This window comes from Oryx dammah, unplaced genomic scaffold, assembly GCF_014754425.2.
Source record: "Oryx dammah isolate SB20612 unplaced genomic scaffold, SCBI_Odam_1.1 HiC_scaffold_18, whole genome shotgun sequence".
Classification (NCBI taxonomy): Eukaryota; Metazoa; Chordata; class Mammalia; order Artiodactyla; family Bovidae; genus Oryx; species Oryx dammah.
The window spans coordinates 61,466,281-61,472,930 of NW_024070202.1; positions in this window are offsets into that span (position 1 = coordinate 61,466,281).

Genomic DNA, 6,650 nt, shown 5'->3' on the forward strand with positions numbered 1-6,650 from the left:
GAAATCATTCCCTTGGTATTTATTTTAGAGCATTTCTCAGTTTTCCTTCACTGAGACTATTTGGGAAAAAAAAAATATTTTTACCAGAAAAAGAATTTTGGTTGACAGGTTTTCTGCCAGCATTTTAGAAATGTTGCTCCATTTTCTCTGGCCTCCACTGTTTTCTATGAAAAATTCACAAAGACTCAAGCCAGTCTTTCTCTATAGTGCAAAATGAAGCATTATTTTTCTCTAGTGGCTTTTAAGAGTTTTTTCTTTGTCTTAGTTTTTAGTCACTTGATTATGATGTGTCTGGGCATAGATTCCTTTGGGTTTATCTAATTCAAAGTTCACTGAGCTTTTTGAATCAGTAAGTTTATCTCTCTCACCAAATCTGAGAAGTATTTACCCATTATTTCTTCAAATAAAATTTAAAACAAATTTTTTTTGGATGCACCACACAATATCCTAGTTCCCTGGCCAGGGATCAAATGTGTGCCCTCTACTCAGAGTCTTAACCATTGGACCACCAGGGACATTGCCTCTTCAATAAAATTTTTACACCATACTCTTTTCTCTCTCCTTCTGAAACTCTGATAATGAGAATGTTAGACTTTCTGGTATTGTTCCACATGTACTCAGGACTCTGTTCATTGTTTTTCTTTTTTTAATTTTTTTCTCTTTGTTCAGATTGGATAATTCTTATTGACCTGTCATCACGTGACTCTTCTCTATTTTGCTATTGATTCTTTCCTGAATGTTTTATTGCAGTTATTGCATTTTTAAGTTTCCCCCAAATTTCTATTTAGTTCTTCATTATATCTTCACTCTCTTTGCTTAAATTTTTTTTATCTTTCCAGTCATTTGAAGAGAATTCACTCTAACTTGGAGTATAATTACAACAGCTGCTTTAGCATCTTTATCCAGTAATTTCAATGTTTGTGTCATCTCTTGATTGTCCTTTCCCTTATAAGTTGATATTTTTCTGGCTCTGCATATGCTGAGTAGTTTCAAATTATATCCTAGATGTTTGAATATTACATTCTGAGAATCTATGCTCTACTTAAATCCTAAAGAGAATGATACATTCTGTTTTGTTTTATTTTAGCAGGTTATCCATCTAGCAGGTAAGCTCCAGCCTCAAGTCCTAACCCTTTGCTATGGGCTGTGGTTTCAATTTCAGTTCAGTTTTCAAAGACTTTGCAAGTGCTACTTGGATTTGCTCTGTGTGCTACCCAGTGGCCGCTTGGGAGTCTGGGTGATTCTGTAATCCACAGTCCAGTCCTCAAAACTCACAGATCTTAGAAATAAGCCCAGAAGCTCTTCTCTCTTACGCTCTCACCTTTTAAGATCTGAAACGTTTAGCTCCCTTGTGGCCCCCTGGTCTGAAACCTGGGGGTTTAGTTTCTCTGAGCATCTGTGCACCTCCTCTGAGTGTGTCTGAGTATGGGCCAAGCAATGGAAGGATAGGCAGGAAAAAAAGCAGTGGGATTTTGTCCTACATTCACTGCTACTACCACAGGATCAGCTGAGGGTCGAGGTGGGAGATTGGAAAAAAAAACGACCAGGGGCTTTCCTTACTTTCTATGACACTTAGGAGCCTCTCTTTCCCCGCCTCAGGCCATATAACAAGTGTTCCTTTTGCAGTCCTTTCTGTTTGCATTTGGTGCTTACTACCAGTTTTCAGGCTGCATGTGAGTTGAGGTCAGATGATGCCCAAGGGAGAAATAGAGGGACTCACAGTGGTATTGGTGGTATTTGAAATTCTGATCTCCTTCCCCAACCCACCAGCTCCTGTTTCCTTTTCATTGTCCTCCAGTAGCTGCTCCATGAATTCTGTCTGAGAATTATTGTCACATTCAGTAGGAGAGGCATGTTGAATTGTGCTTACTGCATCTTGCCTAAAATGAGAACTCAAATATATATTTTGTATCCAATGCTATAAACAGTAAGGAAACCTTGCTTTCAACAACAGGCACAGGACTTCTGTGGTGGCCCAGTGGTTAAGAATCTCTCTGCTAATGCAGGGGACACAGGTTCAATCTTTGTTCCAGGAACTAAGATTCCACGTGCCTCAGGGCAACTAAGCCCATGAGCCGCAACTACTGAAGCCTGCATGTCCTAGAGTCTGTGCTCCACAAGAGAAGGCCCCACAATAAGCATGCACATAGCAGTGAGACAGCAGTCCAGCTAGAGAAAAGCCCATGTGCCGCAAGGGAGACCCACTGCAGCCACAAACAAAAAAATATTTTTAAAAAACTCAGCACTGGACTATAAAGAAAGCTGAGCGCCGAAGAATCATGCTTTTGAACTGTGGTGTTGGAAAAGACTCTTGGGAATCCCTTGGACTGCAAGGAGATCCAACCAGTCCATCCTAAAGTAAATCAGTCCTAAATATTCTTTGGAAGGACTGATGTTGAAGCTGAAACTTCAATACTTTGGCCACCTGATGCGAAGAGCTGACTGACTGGAAACGACCCTGATGCTGGGAAAGATTGAGGGCAGGAGGAGAAGGGGACAACAGAGGATGAGATGGTTGGATGGCATCACCAACTCGATGGACATGAGTTTGGGTGGACTCCGGGAGTTGGTGATGGACAGGGAGGCCTGGCGTGCTGCGATTCATGGGGTTACAAGGAGTCAGACATGACTGAGCGACTGAATTGAACTGAAAAAACTCAGCAGGCGCAATGTCTAACACTAACTCCCAAGACTGGTTTCACCTAGCCCCCAATAGCTGTGTTCTTCCTGCTGGACTCGCCCTTCCAGCCATATCAGGGATTGGCTAAGGCAGCCACTGTGCTAACTTGGGCATGCTCAGTCATGTCAGACTCTTTGTGACCCCATCCATGGGATTCTCCGGGCAAGAATACTGGAGTGGGTTGCCATTTCCTTCGCCAGAGGATCTTCCCCACCCAGGGATTGAACCCACGTCTCTTAAGTCTCCTCTGGCAGGCGGGTTCTTTACTACTAACACCACCTGGGGCTATGCTAATGGAGCTGGACTACTCAAAGCAGTCCTGTCTTTACTTCTCTAACCTCCCTCATACAGTCTAGGTGCCAAGGTGGCCTCCGAGCTTCCTGAGCCATGACAGAAACATCAGAAAGTGACACCTGGAATGCCTGGCTGAGACAGCTGGCTGTGATCTAATACAGAACATAACAGGAAGAAGCTGAAGTCTCTCAAGGAGCAAACATCGTGTAATCATCATTATGAAAACAGTACCAGCTAACATCTTTAAACCCTTACAATGTGCCATACACGATGCTATTAGTATATTTTTTCTGTACATTATTGCATCCATTACTACATTCGATCCTCCAGCAGGTGATGGGATAGATACTATTTCTGCTCAGCGGCAGATGAGGAAACCACTTCTACCCAGAAGGGATATGTGTTACCAACACTGAGGAAGTAGGGAAGTATGACCCTCCCTTATTTTGGGAAAAAGAACTGAATAACTGGATTGGGATTCTTTGTGAAGAGCCCTAAACATGACCCCCAACACTGATAAGCTGGCAACCCTAGGCACTAGTTTCCTCTTCTCTAATGTGAGGATAACAGTGGTGCCCACTTTGCCAAGCAGCTGGGATGAGATTACGGATGCAGCAGGCTTTGCCTGGTGACTGGCACATAAGAGGCACTCAGTAAAGAACCATTTTATTTGTCCCCCCTAGATGTGTGGGGCTAGTTCTACCAGCAATGGAGCTCTCCTTGAATCTCCAAGCACAGGCAGGATACTGGGATCAGACTCCATTTTCAGTGATAATTGGATGCTTATTATCACTCAATAGCTGACTTGACAGCTATTTAACACTTGACCAAGAAAAACCAAGCAGCTGTGTCCTGGTGGCAGTCAGATGGTCAACACATTAAAATTAGTTGGCATGACTCAGTACTTTACCTACAGTCAAGTTTTGAAAGACCTCATCTATTTAAATAACTCTAGTAATATGTTCTTCTCTCAATTTCTGTGAAGAGGCATGTATACAAACACAGAAAATAATACATATTCGCTGTTAGCATTTTCACTTAATGAGAATTCACACTTAAAAACAACTTCCAGGGCTTCGTATCTCAGTGGTAAAGAATCTGCCTGCCGATGCAGGAGACGTGGGTTCCATCCCTGGTCCGGGAAGATCCCACACGCTGTGGAGCAACTTAGCCCTTACACCACAACTACTGAGCCATGCTCCATAACAAGAGAACCCACGGGAATGAGAACCCCACGCACTGCAGCTAGAGACTAGCTCCTTCTCTCGCAGCTAGAGAAGAGCCTGTGCAGTAACGAAGACCCAGCACAGCCAAAAATAAATTAAAAAAAAAAACTGCTTCCACACACTTGGTGGATCATTCAGGGACAACCTGGGCAGCAGGGGGGATTAATGTCCCCACAGAAAAGGTGGGAGTGGGTGACTGGGTCGGTAATACTCCACTGGTTTCCACGGGAAACCTAACAGGGAGAGCGGTGGGAGGGAAGGAAGAGGAGAAGCTGGGAGGAAACAGCATGGCACCCGCCTTGTGGGGCCTGGTGACTGTCAGCCAATTGCCTTGGACTTGTCCGTGTCCAGTGCTCTATTAGTTCTTATGATGAAACCTGGCAGCAATGGGTATAGCAATGGACCAAAGTGAAAAGAATATCACGGCCAGGGGAGCCAGGGAATCAGGAAGGGCTGTGACATCAGATAAATCTGTTCTTAATAGTTCTTACTGCCCTTGGCAAGTTGTTTAACCTGTCTGAGCCTTGAGTTCTTTATCTACAAAGGATGGACGGACAAACTAGCTCTTACTGACTGAGGGAAGATTGTGTGAGACAATGTGCACAGCAGGCCCACGAGACTCGGTGCACAGGGGGACTCAACAGTGTGACTTCCCTTTCACAACATCAGTGCCAGACGAGACCCGCCTGCCCTTCAGACCCAGAGACGATCTCATCTGCCCAACTGCCCAGAGCCAAGGTAGGATTTCCAGTAAACCCCAGGCATCCGATTTCGTGTTCCTACTCCATCATATTTTCCTCCATTAGGTTTTAATCTAATCCAGATGTGGAACTCAGCTTCAGACACACACACGTGCACACACACACACACACTCATACATACTCACACACTTTCTCATTCTCACACATCATCCTCTCAAGCTCATGTGTGTGGTCCAGCTTTACTGAAACCGTGCATGTGAAGATTTACATTGTAAAAACGCAATTGTACTGAACCTAGTACAGATAACCTTGTTGTTGGTTGTTTTTTTTTTTTTAAATTTCTGACTTTTCTGCCTCCTCTTAGCTCTCCCTCCTCCTTTCTGGCCCCCGCAGTATATTGGTTCCAACCTAAAGTGCTGTAGTCACTTCTTCATAGTCCTTTTCCAACCCAAGCCCACAGGCTTTCATCTTCTACTTCCAAAGGCTTATTGAATTATTGTTCTAAAAGCACACGATTCCTTCCCTGAGGCCTTTAGGAACAGCCAGTAAAATACAATCTATCTGTTTTCCTCGGTGACCTTCTTTCCCATACCAGTGCTCAATGAGCAGAAGCGCTGGTGGTAGTGGGATTCATTTTCTATTTGCCTCCTGGGGAGCAGGAGGCTCTATTACTGCTTCCCTGTTGACTCCCAGGCCCCTGCACTGCCCCAGCAAGAAAAAATATGCCCTGGGTAAACATGACTGAATTGGCTGATGGCATGAATCATTTTAGGATGCAGATAAGATAACCAGTCTTTCTGGAACAGGGGCACGCCCCCTGCCCTCATCAGCACCACCATCCGAGGTTATTGGAAGCCACCCAGTTGGGTCACATGGAACTGATTAGGATTATAATCCTAGTTAACTCATTGCCTGGTGTTTGACCTTGGGCAAGTCACTTCACCAATCTAGGCCTCAATCTTGTGCCTTTTTTTAAAAAATTATTTTATTGGAGTATAGTTGATTTACAATGTTGTGTTAGTTTCTGCAGTACAGCAAAGTGAATCAGTTACACACACACATATTTGTTGTTGCTTTAGTCACTAACTCTTGTCTGGCTGTTTGTGACTCATAGCCCACCAGGCTCCTCAGTCCATGGGATTGTCCAGGCAAGAATACTGGAGTGGGTTGCCATTTCTTTCTCCAGGGGATCTTCCTGACCCAGGCCTCCTGCACTGGCAGGCGGAGTCTTTACTGCTGAACCACCAGGGAAGCCCCGTACATATACATATACCCGCTCTGTTTTTCATGACCTTTAAATGGGAGTGATGATCCCTATGGCCCAGAGAACAAAGCTAAATAGCTAGGTAGTCCTCACTTGTAGATAAATATCTGGTTTTGTTCTGGTATCTGCTTTCTGCATGAGTAAATTTATGGTCATTTTCCTTAAAGGCTCCTCAAATTGTTTACCCTTCGGGCTCCACAAAACCTGGTGGGGAGGAGGCTCCTGGTGGGGAGGAGATAATGAGATCTCATAGCTGCGTGGCTTGCCGTGCCCCAGGGGTGGATCCCTGTGAGGAATGGGCAGCCGGGAGGTCTGAACACATTTTTGCTGGCACCCCTCCCCCACTCCCTGGCCCTGCAAACCTGGGCTAATTTTCAAAGGGCCAGTCACTTTGGCCTCTATGTCCATGTTCTCACAGGCAGAGGCTGATCCCCCATTTTCTGGGAGTGTTGAAAACAGGACCTGTTGACTCACACAGGTGCAGG